This window comes from Nyctibius grandis, chromosome 4, assembly GCF_013368605.1.
Source record: "Nyctibius grandis isolate bNycGra1 chromosome 4, bNycGra1.pri, whole genome shotgun sequence".
Lineage (NCBI taxonomy): Eukaryota > Metazoa > Chordata > Aves > Nyctibiiformes > Nyctibiidae > Nyctibius > Nyctibius grandis.
This window is the reverse complement of record NC_090661.1, coordinates 67,998,851-68,020,343: the sequence shown is the minus strand read 5'-3', so window position 1 is coordinate 68,020,343 and position 21,493 is coordinate 67,998,851.

Genomic DNA, 21,493 nt, shown 5'->3' with positions numbered 1-21,493 from the left:
CATGAATAATATACTCGTTTTGTAGCATATTTCTTTTAGGAAGATCATTTGTGCACCCTTTGACTTCAAAGGGAAATACATGAAAACAGGGAAATTAAGCCAACACCGGGGTTTGCTGGTCCAGTGAGGACTGCTAGCAGAAGAAATTGTTTCTCAGTTTCGTTGCATCTGTTAACGGGATTCAATTAAGCTGCCAGAAATGATAAGCATTTAGAGGGACATCAGCCATCACTCGTCACTACCAAACAAAATCTTTGTCATGTCAGCGGTCATAAATCACAGTGATTGTATTTGGGAAGTGTTATGCACTGTAGCTCATCACCAGGGCTTAATTCAGCTTCCCTTGGGGCACCATTGAACCTGGTAGGCCAAGGGAAATGTCTTGCATTGTTAGTGCACAAGAAAGGAGTACTTGGGGGGCAAACCGATCGTGTCTGTTTTCACCGAATTGAAAAGAAAAGGTTCCTCCTGAAACAGATTGAAGGTTGCAAGTAGGATTTTGGTCGAAAATTGAATTTTCCATTCCTAGGGAAAAGTCAGGTTCTTTAAACACTTGGTTTGATACCAAATCAGGGCAAGAAAAGGGAAATTCCTTTTCACAGAACAGTATTTGTCACAAAGTTCTGGGCACATTTAAACCTTCCATCCCTGCTCGGTTTGCAGCATACATGCTGTTTACTGCAATGCTGGTCCCAAGGGACTTTTGCCCTTGTTTTTCGCCCAGGCTTAGGCAATGTCCCTCACAATGCACCCAAGTAAAAAGCAACTCAGATGGACACAGATTAACATCAAACTCATAGCAGCTAAAAGCCAAACTGAAACAGGGAAGCCTGGAATGACCAAATGGGGAAAAAAAAAAGTTTTATTTTCAAGTTAAGATAAGGAATGGGAAAATGTCAGCAAAACTGGCACCATTCCATAGGATGTATCTGTTCGCAGCAACAGGCATTCCCCTCACAGATGCCTTTCAGCAGGAAGTCCTTGACCAGCTGTAGGAGAAAGTGAGCTCCAGCTAATGCCCAGCACAAATGTGCAAGCCTGGTGCTCCACCGTTTCAAGTCATCCCTGAGGTTTTCAATGCACAGAGCCTGACAGGCTCCGCTTGGTACCCAGGACAGCATCGTAAGCGATGATGGATACATACAGATCAAAGGGGCATCTCCTTCCACCCAGGGTGCCTAGGGATTTAAGAGCAGAGACGAGTGGTGGATGGAGATGGACAGACATGTGCACAAGGACACAGAAGAGTCTATTCTCCATGGGTGCCACTACCAGCTGTGATCTCTGCAGCCATCACTGCAGATTACCCATGGGCAGATCTCAAAAAGGGTGACGAGATGTCAACGGGAAGCATGAGAGGAAGCACAGGAGCAAACAGGAAGGCAGTGGAATGAAAGTGGAGCAAGACGGTTACCACTGACCAGTCCACACTTGGCCAGGAGAGCATCTACTGGATCATGGAGATGAAGCAAGAAGCTATGATGTGCTGGGGAGAGCTGAGCTGGCAGATAGCTATGATGTGCTGGGGAGAGCTGAGCTGGCAGATAGCTGCAGAGAGATAAGGTGGGTGAGTAAAGTGGTGGGGTGGGAAACACCATCTCCTCATACAGCATTCGAGAAGATGCGCTTGTGCTGAGGATGACACAGGCCAGGGTGGGGGCTTTACTGCACGGATGGATTGGCAAGCAGATGCTGCAAGGAGGGAAGTGGGTGCCTTGGGCCAGACTGAGGAAGTCTCACCAGGGACTCTCTGGTGTGGCAAGCCTCAGATTTCCTCAACATCCTCCTGGTGGGGGTTGTCCACCACCTCTTGAATTTCCCAAATTGCCAGATACTTTTCAAACCTATGTCTGGGGAGGCCAAGCTACAACCCACTCACAGGTGCTTTTTTTTTTACCCCTAGCCTCCTAAGGGTCTGGTTGCAAATTGCTTCCTGAAGTCAGGCTCCTTCCTCACACACTGGCAAGCCAAAACAGTCGCCCCAAGCTGACAGAGGCTCTGGAAAATGTTGGTGCACATTTGGCTCTTTCAGTGCCCTGCACAAGGTGCAGGAGGTGTTTCTGTCCTTGTGCTTCATTTCAACACCGTCAATATTAACCTTTTCTTTCCTTAATGAGGAGGGATTCAGGGAGGTAGGAGGGACAGGAAAGGAGGTTGTTCTTTGCTCTTGCTTGAGCAAGAGCAGAGGAAAGAGACGCTCAGGGCTTGGCCAGCTAGAGGTTATTTGCTCCTTCATCCATCTGCCACGGCATTTTGCTCACCTCGGTGCTCCCATTTCAGTAACCAGTTTGGGGAATGCAGCACTGGCTCTTCCTCACTGGCAGGCAAGCACGTGAAAAACTGGGTGGCCAAGGTGCAAACCACATTATCTCGGGGGACTGTTCACTTTGACATTGCTTGAAAATAGAAGTGCTGAGTCGGGAGGATTTTCCTGTTTTCTGCACTGCAGGAAGGGGCTTTGCCACGAGGCAGAGGCGAGGCCACATTGAAAATCAGCTGCTCTTTGGGGTTTTTTTTCCTCCTCAGTCTGCGGGCCAAAGAAGGGGTGCCCAGCAACGGCAGACTCAAAGAGTCCTCTGCTAAGAGCAATGAGATCAGGTCAGAAAGAGCTTGGCCCCTGGGCACCGAAATGACTGCTCCTATCTATACTGCCCATGTCCAAAAGTTTAATTTGGGTCTTTGGGAAGTGGGTGTTTTTCTAAATTCCTGTTCCTGGAGTCAGGCAATTGTGTTATAGGTTTTAACTTTTGTAGAAGGGGTTGTTTCTGCTGCTACATGTGCAGGGAAAAAAGCCAAGACATCCTGAAAGCACAAAACCCCAATGAAGAGAGCCAACTTATTTACTAAAAAAAAAATAATTTGGGGAAGCTTAATTTATAATTTGTGAAGTCTGAGGTTAACAGCACTGCATATCCATGAGACTTGAACAGCAGTAAGTGACTTCCCCTGCTGAATTCAATAAAAAAATGTAACAAGACCTGAAAAAAAAAAAATATCTTCAGCCTCCAGCCCACACAAGCTCAGTCTAAAGAGCAATTCTCAGCGAGGCCGATGGGAAAGCTGAAGCACACATCCAGCCTTGAGCCAGTGATTTCCAACCTGTCTCAACAGTTCTGCGTGCCACAGCCAGAGCATTGCAGAGTGCAGGATCAGGGCTTTCAACGGGCCCTGGCTGCTGTCCCCAGCCCTGTGGCAGCGAGCGGCTCTGGTGCCCACGCAGCCTTTCCACGCCGTCCTTCAAGCCTGCTCCTCGTGGAAGTGATAACTCACGCTTAATGAAGGAGCACGCCTTCGTCTGTGTGCGAGCAAGCTCCGTGGCACCTTTGTTTTACCACCGCCAGTGAGGCATCACACCTCAAGGCCTAACCAATAATCTCATTCTCTTTATTTTGCAAACAGAAAATGAAAATAATTTGCTTGGAAGTCAGCAACAGATTAACAACCTCCAGCTGTAACTTTGATGACTAATGCAGCCTACTCTAACCCAGCTGGGCCAAAGTTCTCATTTGTATAATTGACATCTTCCTACAGCGTTCTCCGTGAGGAGGATTAAGAGAAGGAAGAACTACGGTGAAGCGAGGTTGTAGTGGAGTGGGAGTCGGCCTCTTCTCCCAGGCAACTAGCGATAGGACAAGAGGACACAGCCTCAAGCTTCGCCAGGGGAGGTTCAGGTTGGACATTAGGAAGCATTTCTTCTCAGAAAGGGTCATTAGATATTGGAACGGGCCTGCCCAGGGAGGTGGTGGAGTCACCATCTCTGGATGTGTTTTAAGAAAACGACTGGACATGGCACTTAGTGCCATGGTCTAGTTGACAGGGTAGTGTCAGGGCAATGGTTGGACTTGATGATCCCAGAGGTCTCTTCCAACCTGATTGATTCTGTGATTCTGTGAAGATGGGTTTTCAGAGGGAGCTGAGGTTTGTTTGAGGTTGTTTTGAAGATGCGCACTCAACAGGGGTGTAAAGATTGCATGGATCGCGTTAGGATAAACTGCTGCACACCTGTCTGAAACAAGAAGTGGAAAGAACTGATCTAGAAATCGGGGAGACTTTTTGCAAAGCTGGAGGCCTGGTTTTGAAAGCACTGATTCAGTTCCATGCTCACAAAAAAAAGGTCTCTAAGTTAAATACTTCTAAATCTAAGCTGATTCCAGCCTATTTTCAGCATGAAAGGCATGTAAAAGCTTTTGTATCAGAAAAAGCAGGAAAAAAACCCTGAAATGCAGGGAAAAAAATTGAAATGCAGAGCTACATTTCTCATGTCCAAACAGGTTCTTTGTTTCTCTTCCAAGCTGATTTACTATGTTACTGTGGATTTACTCAAACAAAAAGGGTCAGCACTTCAGGAGGAACAGACAGATCAGCCAAAATGCCCAATCCAATGCTATCTATTTTCAGCATTAGTTCCGAGCAGCTTGCAGTGGGCAGGGGTGAGTAGGTCCTGGTTGAAGCTAAATGCAGCTAATCCACTGTGTGAGCTCAGGGTACCCTCACCACGCTCCCCTCTGGTTCACAGAAAGCCTATCTGTAATATTCAGGAAAATACGCCCTCTGCCTTTTCCATGGCTGAGCTCGTATTTAAGATCCAGCTGTAAAGATACTTTTTGATCACACAGAGTTTCTCTCTTTGCAGGAAGGGAGAGAGGAGGCTGAGGAACAGCCCAGACGCACGAACAAAGGGAACAATAGGAGCCATTCTGCAGGCAGAGGCTGCTGCATTCTTGGACGCATTCACATGGATAAAGGAGATCAAATGAGAGCCTCCAAAGCTGCACGATGATAAGAGAAAAATATTACAACGCTGTTCTGCAGGCTGGATTGTGTGGTGATTATACAGCAGTTTGTCCAACGCAGCTCCCCAGGGCCAAAACGCAATCAGTAACCGTTCCCTTAGCTGGTGGCTTCTCTGCAGAGCCCACAAGAGCATCTGATAATCCCCTGGCAGCCCCAGCCGTGGACAGCCTTGTGCAAAGATGTGGCAAGTTGGATGTCCGGTTTGTGCGATTTTCAAACAGAATGAGGCTGGGCTGGAGGCACAGTGCAGGGAGGGATGTTCATGTCTCTCCTCTGACACTGATCCACTCTTTGGTCTTGGGCAAGTCATCTAGTCATAGTATGAGTCTGAGGAGCTGTGGCTGCAGGAGGTATAAGGGGGACCAGGACTCTTTGTGCTGCCATGCAGCCTCCCCGGACATCTGTGCCCAGGGAAGATACGTCCTTATGGCAAATGGACGGCTACGGGAGAGAGGAGCAGATGGAGCTGGGCTGGGTGGTGGCAGCTGGCTGTTGGGTAGCAGAGTCCAAGGTGGGATACAGGTGGGTGGACTGCAGGTAGGGAGAGGGATGGAGACTCCCTTCCTGTGGTTCAAAAGGACGTACCAGCCACCTCGTCCCTTCTTGGCTGACCAGAGCTTCAGTTAGAGGCAGTGCTGGGGCAGTACATTGCTGGCAGCTCCAGAAAGCGGGAGCTGGGCTTTTGAAGAGGAACAGTCCAGGAAATATTACCCAGAGCTTGCCCCCAGACAGCTCTGGTTGATATGGAGTACAGACTGCACGCAAAGACAAATGAGCATGGTCTCTACTGTAGCTCCATTAGAGCTTTGTCCCTGTGCCCCCAGAGCAGCAGGCAGCATTGCTGCACCAGCTCTGGGGCTGGCAGGCTGCCTCTGGGCTGGGCTGGGAACGGAGAGGTGCGTCTCCCAGATCCCATTTCTCTGCCAGGGTGTTTCCATGCAGCTACAAATTGCATCACTTCTGATGCAGGACATCTCATAACTGCACTGCCTGCCTCACTCTCTCTCACCGCCTCTGAAGTTGAGTGTTTATACCAAACCCCAGAGACGTGGCAGTGCTTTGAGAGGCTTGAAAGATGGATGATGTTAAACATCTCTAAAAGGAGTCCTGGATGCAGAGATGGTTTCTGAGCACATCCAAACGAGCCTCTTCACCTCCACTTCCTGCCAGCAGATTTACTCAGGGCATTCGTGTTTTAAACACATAGATGGGAGCCCGATAAAAACAATGGCAGCTTTTATATACAGCCTCCCGTCCAAGCCCTTCCAGGAGAGACTGTTTCGAATAGCAAAGAAATGCACATCAAAGCCAGCCCACAGCATCTGCCAGTTTTGTTGGGGGAGCCGCAGCGCCTGTGTCGTGGGTACATTGCAAGAGTTCACTCCCTGAATGGGAAATCCCTCTTCCAGGAGTGAACAGGGGAGAACGGAGCCATTTGGGGCTATCAAGAACATGGCTGAAGTGCCTGTGTCCAGCACTGCTTTTGCAGTTACTGAACTCAGGTGGGTGGCAGGACATTCCTGGAGCATCCTACCCAGGGAGCATGTCGGGTGTCATGTGGGGCAGTGCTCAGCGCCAGAAGCAACGGGTACCAAGAGTTGATAGGGAGAGTGTGAGCCAAAAACCCAGCCACCCTCATATTGGTCCCTTTAATCCAGACTTGGAGGTGTGCTAATAGCATGGTTGGCACCTCTGATTGCAAAGAGAGTCACTCAGGAAAGTAGGGAGGGAGTCGAGTACCCTGTGCCAGAAAAAGACCCTTGCACAAAAAGATCCCAGAGAGGAGCTGGTTGTCTGGAGGATCAGGTTGTGAGCTCCTAGTTTTCATGCTGAGGTCATCAAGGACAGAGCAAAGGTGAATGGAGACTCATCTGCTGTCACCCCCCGCAGTCATCCTCTGCAGTGATGCCAAGTCAGAGGAAGATCTGGGCTGGGTAATTTCGCCAGCATATACAGTAGGACCTCCCGTGCAGTCCTTCCCGAGGCCGACTAAAACCAGCTCTTGTACCCAGGACTGGTACACTGGGCTGTCATGGGTTTGCAGTGGCCCATGTGCCATCTTTTCTGATGAGCAAGGCCAAAGCCAGGAGCCCATGCAATTATCATTAAATTGGTAATTAGTGGAGTCTAATTTCTTTTCCAGGCCTTGCTTCGGGAGAGGTGGGGGAAAGTGAAAGCTTGTCCCAGCCAAAAGAGGGTTAGTGTCAGGTAGTGCCAGAGCAGGATGGATGGCTGGAGCCAGACGGGTCATGGGAGCCCAAAAAAGATGCCAGTAAACTGTGCCATGGATGTTGGTTGTCCCTTGGCCAGGAATAGCCCTGGCAGAGCCATCTGCCCAGCACAGTAGGTAAAGGGACACAACAGCCATTGCCTGTCTGACGCCCTAGGAATGCCTTCCCTCACTATTAGCATCTGGTGGGGAGTCCATAACATATCCAGCTTCTTTGAGCCAAACGGACCTCATTGGCAAGAGCGCGTTCGGCCTGGGATGGCTCCTTCTACACAGGATCTTTGCTAGTGTAAAAAACACAGCGTAAAATGTCATCTGCTGAACTGATCTTACTGTCCCAGTGAAAGCTTTGAGTGTTCTGGACTTAGTGTAAATAAATAATGTAGAAAGAATAATGCAGAGCTAATAAAGCTATTACCCGGAAAGATTGCAGCCTAATCTCCAGCACAATGAAGATAATGAGTGTTGAATCATGCCTGGAGCATCCTAAGTAAGCGGCAGTTGGTTTTGATAAAGGATAGGAGTGGATTTTTTGGTTTCAGCCTGTTGCTTGCCTAGGAGATTTCTGGGGTGAGCTGTGTTGGTCTCTAAGCTGTGGGTCCACGTTTCTCCTGGTGGCAGAGCTGGCTCAGCCTCCTGCGCTCACATCGCTTTCATCTGGGCTGGCCTGGGGAAATGGCCTGACTTGGCTACACTAGCGTGACCAAGCAAGAGGCACATGGCTGGGTGAGGACATGGAGGCAGGATGGGCATGGAAGGAGAAGGGGACATTGTGTCATTTCAGCCCCCTTTTCAGCCTCTGCATGGCAATAGCTGTGTGTCACTAAAGGGGATCAGCCTTCCCCATACAATTAATTTCCACAAGGAAGAAACTCCATCTGTGTCCCATGCACAGCTAAATGCACAGCTTTGCAGCAAGCCCCAGAAGCAAGCAGCCATCCCAAAATAAAACAAAACACCCCCGGACAAGTTGAGGATACACAAAAGAACTGACAGCCTCTGAATCTGGCCTCACATCAATGAGTTGCAACTTGAAAGCTTTATTTAGACTGCTAAGAAAAACAGCTGCAGAAAAATTCTGATGACCTCCTTTAAAGGGGGATTTCGACAGGGAGAGAACGCTGGGCTCCTGCTGTAAGCGGAGCACCTAACTCGCCTAAATACACCTTCAAAAATCCCAGCCTTAGACTGGAGAGCACTGCAGAAGGGCAGGATTTGTATAACTGAAGAAAATAAAACACTTCTGGGAAAAAAAAATGCATCAATTTAAAAGTAATAAAATCCTACCTTGAGGAGATGGGGAGAGCTTAGGGGAGTTGTGAGCAAGGATAGGAGTCAGGGAGTGGGTGCTGTGCTTGGCAAGCTTTTGGTTTTGAGCTCCCCCAGGCCAAGCTGAGCGCTCGTGCTGGGTAGTGGCGACGCTGGTGGAGAGCAGCCTGTGCACATGGACCTGTGCAATGTTGGAGAAAAATATTTGCAACTGTCAAACAGATCGAGCTTGCTATGGTACCCAGAAGAGCTCTATTGCTGAATCTCTTCTGCACAGCAGTAAAAAGCAGGGAGGGGGGACATTCTTTCGAGGTTATAAATCCTTGCAAGCCTGGGTCTGGGGACTGATAAAATCACCGGGAACCCCGGTGGCCTGGTTTCCGCAGCACTGCCTGCCCTTCCTCCACTAGCGATGGCATCACTGGAAGAAAAACGGAGCCAAGCTGTTGGGAGAGGGGTGGCTTTTTCCGAGCAACAGGGAAGCTGTTACAGCCCAAGGCTTTCTTAGGATGAAATGATTTAAGCACCTCTCTGGCATCCTGCTGATGGTTCAGGAAGAGGGGAGCCTGATAGCTGAGACTCCTCAGGATGATAATTGTGGTGTATTCGCAAAATCAAAGGTTTCCCCTTGGAGTGGAGCCAGCAAGCTTTGAGAGGAAGAATGGATCCGATACAAAGGGTTTTTTTTAAAAGCCCACTAAGTTGCCTAGGGGCTGAGCTCATGTTCCCACTGCCTCGCCTCGCCTCGGCAGTCGGGGCTGGGGGACGCGAGGTTTTCATTCCTATCGTCTCAGCCTAAGTGGGAAAGTTCTTCTTCCCTCTTCCTCCCCTTCCCAGGTCTGCACAGGGAGGGGAATCGCCCCAGGGTCTGGGGCAGACCCTGACTGCAGCCCTGGCGGGAGCTGGAGGCTGCCATCTCCCACCTCCTGCACTGCAAATGCCCGGCCAGCTGTGGGGAGGCTGGAGCCAGGACCCCGGGGCTGTGGCGATACCCACGGCTGGGAGCTGTGGGAGATGTGTGAGACTTGGCATGTATTTGAGCCCTGAAACCTGTAACCTATGCTCATCTTTTCCATTGTCCCTTATATATAAGCCAGGCATCTGGGAGCTGTAAAAACGCTCCCAAGACGTGATCTCACCCCCAACTCGCCATGGGTCAAAATGGGGAGAGCCATGAACAGACCAGGCTTGCTGCAGGAGCTGCGGGCTCTTCTCCAAGACAAGTCCACGTCCCAAATATAATCTCTGGAGGGACTGAGGTGTTTCAGAGATGGTGGAAAAGGCTGAGCTATGCATGCCCATCCCCTCCCAGTGACACTGCCTTGGAGGATGCTTGGGGCAGCCCTCTCCATCCTGGCCCCCCTGGGCTGGCTTTGTCCTGTGCCTGAGTCAGCATCCCGCCCCTAGCACAACCGTTCGGCTCCTCTGATTTGGCCCAAAACTTAAACAGCCTGATAGTCCCATCAGCGTTTCCCTCCCAAAGGGTTCCTGGAGGCAACAACCAGCCCTAGGAGTCAGCTCTTACTCATGCCACCCCCGTGGAAAATATAAGAATGGGGTTAGTAATCCAACTGTGACTAAGGAGGTTGCAACTGGGGAGGTCCCACTTGCTGTTGACGTGACCATGATTTCCCTCTCTGCCGGCTTGGCAACACCCTTGTGTCACTAGCGATTTGGGGCAGGGAAGGCATGGCCAGGGTCCATCCAGCTCACCAGGGCAGGTGGTGCAGGGAGGCTGCTGTCACCACTGCATCTCCTACTACCCTAGCCTCCCACCGCATGGCAGAGCCACTCATCCCAGCTCTTCCCAGGGGCTCTTCTGTGCCGGGGAGGTGGTGCTCTCCCAAGGCTGCAATCTGAGTTTGGGACCCCCGAGCAGCACCAGCCATGGACAGCTTTTAGATACTGAGGACATCAGTCCTGCCAGGATATCGGCCAGAGCCTTGTGCATGGACCTAGAATTATTGCAAGGCAGATGGAGGAGGAGGAGAGGTTTGTGTGCTTGGGCAATCAGGGAAAAGGCTGAGAAGAGGAAAGAGAAAAGCTTTCCTGTGGTGTCCAACGCCATACCAGCCAGGAGAACTTTCCAGTAGGGCTATTCCTGCAGGTGCAGCCCCGAGCAGCCAGAGGTAGCTGCAATACCTCTCCTTCCCCATCACAAACACTGCTCTCAGCTCAGTGGCTCTGAAGAGCTGATGAAGCCACAGCAGCAAAGAGACCCTGGAGTGGCGCAGCACCTGGGTACCATGGAAAAGGACATGCAAACCTGCGAAAGTTCCTCCCAGCAGAGAAACTGCAACCTGAAAGCAACCAGAAGCCCTCCAGGGAAAACCCCATAAGCAAATATACCCAGACAAGAGAGTGATCTCGGGGTGCTGATGTCACCCCAGGAGTGCCCAGGAATGGAGCAGGGAGGCTGGAGCAGTCCTGTGCTCCCTCCATCCCGCAGGATGCCTGCCCTGCAATCTCTTGATAGGGATGCGAAAGGACCTGCCTGCTCTGCTGACTGGTAACATTGCTGTTCAAGTCTTATATTAGATCTCTCACGAATCCTGCTTATTAGAAAGAAATTCAGTATGAGGACCTCAAAAAGCCACACTGATGCTTTGAAAGATACTGGGAGCATGTACATCCAGTAACACAGCTGTCAGGGATGGGAGAAATATTCCTGCCTGTCTGTGCTGGTTGCTGGTCTTCACATTCCAGCCCCTGTGCTGGAGGAGCAAAACCTCTAGCTCTGCACTTACTGGAGACAGGAGGGACAAACTTGAAATCATCTGGAGTCAGGCATCGTAAAAATTTAATGATGCGGGACAAATCAGGGTGACCAAAATAGCGAGGAAGACACAGACAGTCTTGTGATTTAATGCGCTCGGCCAGGACTTGGGGTATCTGGGTGCAGTTCCCAGGTCGACCACAGGCTCCACATGTCACCTTGGCTGAGTCACTAGGGACAAACACTGCCAAAAAATGGCTTAGGCATCTTGCAAAAGTAAGATAGGTGCTTAGAATACTGAATCATATCAAAAATCAGGAAGATTAAGATATTTCAAAGGCAGCTAGGCCCTTGATGAGGGCTCCTAATTCCTGTCGGATAACCTCCTCTCCCTAACGGATGGCTAGGGTTTGTGCTGGGACCCACCTGGTGACCTGGGGGTTAACTGTTTTATGCTCCATTAGAGGACGGAGGCTCAGCATGAGCCTAAGGTGACTTGGCACTTTCTCATTCTGTCTCTGCAACAGCTCTGGAGCAAGGACGCACTACTGATAAGCAACAGCTTTCACTTGGCTCGCTGGCCATCACGGCAAGGAGGGTTGTAGCCCGCTCCCCCAAGCCATGGAGCCAGCATCTTGTCCAGGCCACTTCCACCTCCCCATTTGCACTTCCTGCAAAGCCTTAATCTGAGGTTTTAAATGGGATTTAAGTGACGCCCTGGCTTTTTGCTGGCCCCTCTGCAAAGGCAATAAATTCAATCGCTGCTAGATGTGAACAAATAAGAGCAGCTCTCCCTGTAGGCTGTGTACGCACGCATCCCTGTTAAACCCTGCTCTGACAGCCCCAGCAACAGCTGGTGTAAATCTGCAGCAGCCTCTGGGCTCAAGAGAGGGGCACTGATTTAAACCCCTCTCCCACCCCTTCTCTCCTCTTCCTTCTCCTTCATATCTTCTCTGGCTGCTACCCCTCACCTTACCTCTTTCCCTGCTCTTGGGAGATAAATAACTCTGGATGTGAGGAAGATAATGGGGCACTGAACCTTCATCTGTTAAGAACGTGCTCCGCCTACCTTAAAACAGGGTTTTTTTTTTTGTCTGGTACTTTCGATAGCAATTCAGTGCAAGAAAAGTCATCTCCGGGAATGGGGGGGAGAAAAAAGACGTGGGCAAAGTTACAGATCCCTAATCAGAAATGGCTTGTCTTCTAGCAGGGTTGAGGAGTCTGGGGGGAAGAGATAGTGCCCTCGACCCACCCTGAGCAGCACATTTCCCCCAGATCCAGGGTCTGATGCTGGCACAAGGCTGCGAGTGAAGCCTGGCGCTGGCAGAAGGATCCGGGGAGGAGGATTCACCCTTGGCTTCACGAGCAGTCAGGAACTGCATGGCAGGAGCCTGCCGAAGACAGGCCAGGCACAAGCAAGATGATCCAAACCAGGGCACGACCACATGCGCAGCATCTCGCGGGAGATAGCCGGAGGATGGATGGCAAGGGAAGCATGAGGTGTTTCTGGCAGCTGCAGAAAGCAGATGAGAGGGGAGGGAGGCAACTGCAGGATCCGCACAGAGGCACGGGGCGAAAGACCCTGGCCAAGGCACTGAGGTTATTAATGGCTTCCTACACCCCCAGCACGCCTGCAAGTGCTTTATATCTTGCTGCCACTCACCCGAGTCACGCGTTCCCCGCAGGGCACAGAGGTTTGTGCAGGGGAAGTGGTGGGGTCGGGGGTGGCACGTGGCACGGCGGCCCTGCACAGAGCCGGGGCGCGGTGCGGGCCCCCGCCGCGGGCTGTGGTGCGGGGGAAGCGCAGGCCATGGAGGCGCGGGGGGAGAATGGCGGGGAGGGCCCAGCTCCCACCCAGACGAGCGAGTCCAGAGGAGGCCACCAAGATGATCCGAGGGCTGCAGCACCTCTGCTATGGGGACAGGCTGAGAGAGCTGGGGCTGTTCAGCCTGGAGAAGAGAAGGCTCCGGGGAGACCTTTGAGCACCTTCCAGTACCTGAAGGGGCTACAGGAAAGCGGGAGAGGGGCTTCTTACAAGGGCATGAAGTGACAGGACGAGGGGGAATGGTTTTAAACCGAAAGAGGGAAGATTTAGATTAGATATTAGGAAGAAATTCTTTGCTGTGAGGGTGGTGAGACCCTGGCCCAGGTTGCCCAGAGAAGCTGTGGCTGCCCCTTCCCTGGCAGTGTTCAAGGCCAGGCTGGATGGGGCTTTGAGCAACCTGGTCTGGTGGAAGGTGTCCCTGCCTGTGCCAGGGGCGTTGGAGCTGGATGGTGTTTAAGGTCCCTTCCAACCCAAACCATTCTATGATTCTGTGATCCTACTGCCTGCTCATGCCCCTGAAGGCCCCGCGTGGGCACGCCTTCTACCTGGAGCCGGGCACTGAGCAGGAGATGCCGACGAGGAACTTCTGCGTGCACGTGGAGCAGGTGTGCACCTGCATGAGCGAGCAGCTGGTGGAGAACATGCTGTGCTTCCTCCACCACCCTGAGGAGGAGCTGAGGAGGAATCAGGACCCTAGCCTCCTATGCACCCTCTGCACTGGCTCCTGCCTAGATGTGCAGAAAACTGCCCACTGTTTCCAGAACTTCGTGATGTCATCCTGGATGTTGTTGCCTCAGTCGCGTCGCTACAAGATGAAGATGCTGCCCTCCAGCCACTCCTGTAAGCTGCAGCTGACGAAATACTCCAGAAGAACCCTCTTCACTGAGATGATTGTGATTCTCTGATATTGTTTAGTGGTTGACTTAGTAGTGTTAGAATCATAGAATATCCTGACTTGGAAGGGACCCACAAGGATCATTGAGTGCAACTCCTGTCCCAGCATAGGACAACCCCAGAATTCACTCCATGTGTCTGAGGGCATTGTCCAAATGCTTCTTGAATGCTGTCAGGCTTGGCACCATGACTGCTTCCCTGGGGAGCCTGTTCCAGTGCTCCACCACCCTCTGGGTGAAGAATCTTTTCCTAATATCCAGCCTAAACCTCCTCTGGTGTATCTTCCTGCAATTCCCTCGAGTTCTGTCACTGGTTGCCAGGGTGAAGAGGTCAGCACCTACTCCTCCACTTCCCCTTGTGAGGAAGTTGTAGACAGCAATGAGGTCTCCCCTCAGTCTTCTCCAAGCTGAACAGAGCTAGTGACTTCAGCTACTCCTCATATGGCTTCCCCTCTAAACCCTTCATCATCTTCGTGGCTCTCTTCTAGACACTCTCTAGTATCCTCATATCCTTTTTATACTGTGGTGCCCCAAACTGCACACAGTACTCAAGGCGAGGCCACACCAGTGCAGAGTAGAGTGGGACAATCACCTCCCTCGACCAGCTAGCAATACTATGCTTGATACACCCCAGGACACGGTTGGCCCTCTTGGCTCCCAGGGCACACTGTTGACTCATGTTCAACTTGCCGTCGACCAGAACCCCCAGATCCCTTTCCACAGGGCTGTTCTCCAGCCTCTCGTTCCCCAGTCTGTATGTACATCTAGGGTTGCCATGTCCCAGCTGCAAAATCCGGCACTTTTCCTTGTTAAACTTCATGTGGTGGGTGATCGCCCACCTTTCTGATTTATCTAGGTCTCTCTGCAGGGCCTCTCTGCCCTTGGGAGTGTCAACAGCTCCTCCCAATTTTGTGTCATCAGCGAACTTGGATAGTAGCCCTTCAAGTCCTGCATCCAAATCATTAATGAAGGTATTGAAGAGCACTGGCCCCAAGATGAATCCCTGAGGAACCCCACTAGTGACCGGTCGCCAGCCTGATGTAATCCTATTTACTATAACTCTTTGAGCCCTAACTGTCAGCCAATTGTTCACCCATTGCATTATGTGTTTATCCAGCAGTATGCTGGACAGTTTGCCCAGGAGGATACTGTGAGAGACAGTATCGAAAACTTTACTGAAATCCAAAAAGATTACATAGACTGGCTTCCCTTGGTCAACTAGGTGGGTAACCTGGTCATAGAAAGAAATCGAATTTGTCAAACAGGACTTTCCCCTCATGAACCTGTGCTGGCTGGGACCGATGACTGCATTGTCTTTGAGATGTGTTTCAATAACTCCCAGAATAATTTTCTCCATAATTTTGCCAGGCACCGAGGTGAGACTAACAGGCCTGTAGTTACTGGGTTCATCCCTGTTGCCCTGCTTGAAGACTGGGACAACGTTTGCCAACTTCCAGTCAGCTGGGACCTCTCCACATTCTCAAGAGCGTTGAAAAATCATTGAGAGAGGTCTTGCTATGATGTCAGCCAGTTCTTTAAGTACCCTTGGATGAATCCTGTCGGGCCCCATTGACTTCTAGGGATCCAGCTGAAGCAGCAAATCCCGCACAAGTTCAGGTTTGATTAGGAGTGTCTCATTCTCACAGTCATGGATCCCAGGCACAGGGCTCTGGGGGTCCCAGCACCCATCATTGGTGTGGAAAACTGAGGCAAAGAAAGCATTAAACATCTCCACTTTATCTATGCCACTGTATGTGAGGTGACTATGCTCATCGAGTAATGGGACAATGTTATTTCTAGTCTGCCTTTTGCTACCAATATATTTAAAAAAGCCCTTTTAATTGTCCTTCAATGGTTAGGTTAATGGTTGGACTCGATGATCTTAAAGGTCCTTTCCAACCAAGATGATTCTGTGATTCTGTGAAGGCAGGTCTGGAGGAAGACTTCAACTAGAGGCAGTAGCTCTTTGCAAGTAGTCTCACAATCTGCTCTCTAATTATTTCTTACATTTTACCCTTCTCCGAACACATTGGAAAAGAAGTCGGTTGCTTGGGCTAAATATCCCCACAGCCACCAAGGTACAACTCCCTTGTATGCCATAAAGCATTTATGTGTGTGTGATTAAATGCCATTGAAGCAAAGGGGAATTTGCTTACAAGCAAATTACAAATTCCTTACAAGCTTAAGGACTTTGCAGAATCAGTGCCTAAATACACTGCGTCTCTGCTAACGCTCCCAGCCAACACAGGCACGGCTGAATCCTGCCTTCGGAATGCATTTGTTTTCCCTTTTGAGGCTAAGAAACATTATGTCAAAGCTTCACTTCCCCCTACCAGCTGCCAGGAGCTGATGTGAATCCTGGGGCGAGATTGGGTTCAGCACTGTTACGAGATAATGCTGGCTTAGGGTGTGGTTTGTTTTTGAGCAGAACCTCCCAGCTCAGATACAGAGCCACAAAAGGTCCTCTACATACTCTAAAAGCCTCATATCAAAGTAAGAGCAAAAAGCATAATGCTGTCTCCTACCTTTGAGCTAAAACCAGCCCTGACTGCAGTGGATGGAAATCTTCCTGTAAGCTCCAGTGGAGCAGGACAGTGGTAGCAGCTAAGTGAGTGGTTTTGTTTGTTTGGTGCAAGTCTTTGGTTTAGACCAAAACAACAATTAAATAAAAGCTACAGCCCATTTTTCTGCTGAGCAGATCATCTGTGCAACATCAAAGACTATAACCTCAAGAAGAGAGGGCTTTTTTCTTCCAAAATCAATTTTATTTAATTTTTATAAGGGGATGGGTTCCATCTTCCATTACTCTCAGCTGAATCAAGAGTGTCCTTTTGAGTTTCACTGGAGCAGACACATAAAAACTCTCCCTCAGGGACAAGACAGTATTGATCTCACACGGATTGAGCTCAGAGAACATTTATAGGGTCTAGTGAGCAGCTAACGACGAACAATACCAAGTATATTCTTACAGATTTAGAACAAGGACTTTCTCTCAGCTGAGGGAAAGAAAATGCGTTTCTTGTTCTAAATGTGTAAGAATTTTGCATCCAATGAACAAACTATCAAAAACCTCCTGTTACAAGGCATTACAGGGATTATTCTTCAGGCAGGCTTGGTAGCCATGTTCACAGAATCACACAGAATCAGTCAGGTTGGAAGAGACCTCTGGGATCATCGAGTCCAACCATTGCCCTGACACCACCATGTCAACTAGACCATGGTACTAAGTGTCATGTCCAGTCTTTTCTTAAACACATCCAGAGATGGTGACTCCACCACCTCCCTGGGCAGCCTGTTCCAATGTCTAATGACCCTTTCTGAGAAGAAATTCTTCCTAATGTCCAACCTGAACCTCCCCTGGCGAAGCTTGAGGCTGTGTCCTCTTGTCCTATCGCTAGTTGCCTGGGAGAAGAGGCTGACTCCCACTTCACTACAACCTCCCTTCAGGTAGTTGTAGACTGCAATAAGGTCACCTCTGAGCCTCCTCTTCTCCAGGCTAAACAATCCCAGCTCCCTCAGCCGTTCCTCGTAGGTTATACCCTGCAGACCCTTCACCAGCTTGGTTGCCCTCCTCTGGACTCGCTCCAACACCTCAACATCTTTCTTGAAGTGTGGGGCCCAGAACTGGACACAGGATTCAAGGTGTGGCCTCACCAGTGCTGAGTACAGAGGGACGATCACTTCCCTAGACCGGCTGGCTACACTATTGCTAATAGAGGCCAGGATGCCATTGGCCTTCTTGGCCACCTGGGCACACTGCTGGCTCATGTTTAGCCGGCTGTCGATCAGCACCCCCAGGTCTCTTTCCGCAGGCCGCTTTCTAACCACTCTTCCCCCAGCCTGTAGCACTGCATGGGGTTGTTGCGGCCCAAGTGTAAGACCCGGCACTTGTTCCTGTTGAACCTCATGCTGTTGGTCTCGGCCCATCTATCTAACCTGTCCAGATCCCTCTGTAGGGCCTTCCTACCCTCCAGCACATCGACACTCCCACCCAGCTTGGTGTCATCTGCAAATTTACTGAGGGTGCACTCAATCCCTTTCTCAGGGCTGTTCTCCCTTTCTCAGGGCTGGATGCTCATCTGCCTTACGTGATGACAATTGCATATGTCCTACTTAGCCAGAGAGGCTCTGGGCAGCTGGTTATTGGGTTTTCCTGTCTGAATATAGGAGCTTAATTTAATAGGCGGCTGTTGGAAAAACAAGCAGGAAAGCAACACAATGGGACTTGATAAGCAGCCTCCAAACAAGCTCTGAGGAAGCAATTACAAGAAAATGGCTGAGCCATTTCAATGAGGTAGATGCACTGCCAGATGCCAACCGTTATGCAGCTGCTTGCCCAGGCTGGGAGCCTCCAGATCAAACCATCACCACATGGTTAATGAATGTCCGTGAGGAGGGGAGTGTGAAGAGGAGGCCTGGGAGGACATTTTGCGGAGGAAAAAGGATGAATTCAAGAGCATAAGAAAAGCCATGCTGGGTCAGACGTGGGGACCATCCCACCCAGCATCCTCTCTCTCCCATAGCCAACAGTGTGTGATTGATAAGCCAAGGGTATGAGAAGTGAATAGGGATGTTTTCCTGCAAAGTCTCTGGGCCTGCAGCAAGCTGCAGCTCCAGGACTTCCTGAGCCTTGTATAGAAATACTGTATTGAATAGTCCTAGCCCAGCCAGTTACCTAGGTGAAAAATGCTCCATATCTTTGATTGTTAGTTCTTTGGTGAGAACAGAGACCAGAACTGCTCACAGTATTCAAAAGGAGAGCAAACCAGGAATTTGTACAGCAGTTTTTCCTCTTTCCTCATTAACTCCTACCCATCTATTTGCTTTCTTGACTGCTGCTCAGCAATGAGTTGATGCTTTCATCAAATTTCCTGTTATAACCCCAGGATCCTGTTCCTGTGGGGTGACAGTCAGTTCAGAGCCCATCACTGTGTGCATGACATTAGGAGCACTTCCTCTGAGGTTCATCACTTCTTACATTTATCTCCACTGAATCTCATCTGTCATTTTATCACCGAGTATAATGAGGTCCTTCTGCGGTTTGCTGCCTTTCCAAGCAGCTTGGTGTCACTAGCAATCATTGCCACCTCTCCACCTGCCCCCACTTCCACATCATTGATAAAGATGATGAGCAGCACAGACCCCTGCACAGATCTCCACCAAACTCCTCTGGGCATTGCTTCACTGTGGAGACTGACCACCCTGTCTGGCCTCTGTGGTTTGTCTTTAAGCCACTTAATTTTTCATTGCTCCTTACTCTCCTCAAGAGCCTCTGATGAAGGATTTTGTCAGAGCCTTTAGGAAATTCCTATCTATTATATCCATTAGATCTCTGTTGTCCACCAAATCTTTGGCTCCATCCAATGACTGTGGTAGATTTTGAGAGTTATAATTTCTCTCACCAAAAGCTGTGCTGGCTCTTCCCCAGTATACTTTGAGATATGCTTATCCTCATGTCCCACCGGTTTCATAGCACCACCACTGGGCTTACTGCTCCCAATAACCTGCCCCTGGCACCTTTTACCCCAAAAGTGCCTCCCATGATTGCCACCTCCCATCGCTCCAACACCAAGGTAACGTTAAGGAAGCACCTGCGCACTATGATGAGTACTTTGCCATTTGCATGTTGAGCCCCTGCAGTACCTCTGTGCAAAACCCAGCTGGTTGTGTGTCCTCATTTAGCCTGCACCCAGAGCTAAACAATAAACAATTTTTCTATCACCCAACGTCCCTTCCTCAAAGAAAGGGAATTGGGAAAAGGAGGGAGATTTGGTGGGTTGAAGTTAAACAGATTTCATGAAATAAAGAAATCAATATCAATGACAACACAAAAGAGACAAAATTATGCTTATCTACAGAGCACAGGCAAGTTGCTCCAGGAATCACAATTGTTGGAAAAGAGGAAAGGCAAGAAGCAGCCCACCGCTTCCCAGCAAGCCCTCCCTTTTATAGTGAACTTGATGTCAATGATATAGAATACATCTGTGGGCCAGACAGGTTCAGCTGCCCTGGGTTTAACTGCAAAGGGCCGTGATCACCATTGCTGGCCACAAACTGAAACCAAATCCCAATGAAACCAGGACATTGTGGCAATTTCTAATCATTCCTTTTGCCAGTATGATCTGTGAGCCCTTTTTCTGGTATTTCAGCTTGAGATGAAGCCTCCAACATGTCCCTCTGCAAAGAAGGGTCCCAGCATTGGGAATCTCCCAAGCCCTACCATGACTGAGATGGGCCACCTCATGCGTCACATCATAGTAGAACTGGAATTACAGTAATGCATCTCTTGCTGTGGGCTGGCACGGACACAGAGACAGGTTCTGGGGAATCTCTGGCAGTTTGCGTCTTTGCACTCTTCTGGGGAATGGTTAAGTCCTTGGCAAGACAAGTATGTCTACAGAAAGGTGTCAATGGTTTCAGAAGGGGTTATTTCAGAGTATTGACTAGTTTCCAGGAACACGCAGGATGGATTCCCTGCTGAAAGATTTCATTCTCAGGATGGCAGCTCAAGGGCTGGTGCTTGTTTGCCAAAGGCTAGTCTGTGAAGAGCCATTTAAAAAAGCTTAGAGGTGAAGCCAGCCCAGCAACAGGGAATTGGGATGACTTTGAAATTCACAACCAATAAAGTGAAATAGTTTTTTCCTCAGCAAGTCACACTTATCCTGTGGAGCTCATTGCTACAGGAGACCAGAAGAGATTAGGAAGAGGACTGGGCATGGTGAGAAAAAGGAGAAAATCCATTTTATGAAAGTGTGGCTTTGTTGAGATAAATATACCTTCTTGCTTTAAAAACAAAAACGTCCAGCTGACATCTTAACGAATTTCTCTAATGGGCGTAACCATTCCTGAGACTCTATTGCATTTTCCTCCAGGGTTGGTATAGACCACTTGTTTGGAACATGGATTTTGGTATGAAGTGTAGGGTTTGGGACTGAAACTCTAGAGGATGGGTTGAAATTCTATGGGTCCAACCCTGGTTTTATCTTGCAGATCAAGGCCTGTGATGGAGCTTAGACAGGCAGAGAAAGCCAGTGTCAGGACTGGAGGTTCTTAACCTCACTAGCACTTGCATGGACTCCATACATACATGTATTTCTGTCTCTCTCCTTCATACAGAAGGGCACCTAGGAGTCTGGATGGCTGTGTATAACCTATCCCAGTTCTCTCATTACATTTTGTTCCACGCTTTGGTACCGACTCCCCTAAGGATGCTTTCCCATCATCGGCCCTTCCTTTGTCTCTGTATCAGTTTGTGCAGGTTCCATATGAAAAACAATCCCTGAAAATCCTTTTCAGCCTTTCAGACCTTCCCACATGGCTGTTGCTGAGAAAAAAATTCATACAAGATATAAAAAGTTTGACCTCTTATCCAGAAAAAAAAAGTTTACTTAAGCTAAAATGCTACACATTCTTTATTTGATCTCAAGTTTTGATTTGCACCAAAAGCAGTAACTACTTCTGCACGATGCCAACAGCCTTATCTCATGCACCGAGGTTATTCCAGTGTGTGTGGAAATCCACCCACATATCAGATTGCTGCTCTGATTCATGTGAAATGGGAACCCCTGCAAAATCGATTTCTTAAATCCAAGCTTACAAACAGAGAATGTTATAGCTTCGGAGAACTTTGTCACGTAGCTGGGACGCTGATCCCATGTATCCGTGATCACCCATGTCGCCAGTCGGATGAAACTTTATCTCCATAGAATCACAGAATGGTTTGGGTTGGAAGAGACCTTAAAGATCATCTAGTTCCAACCCCCCTG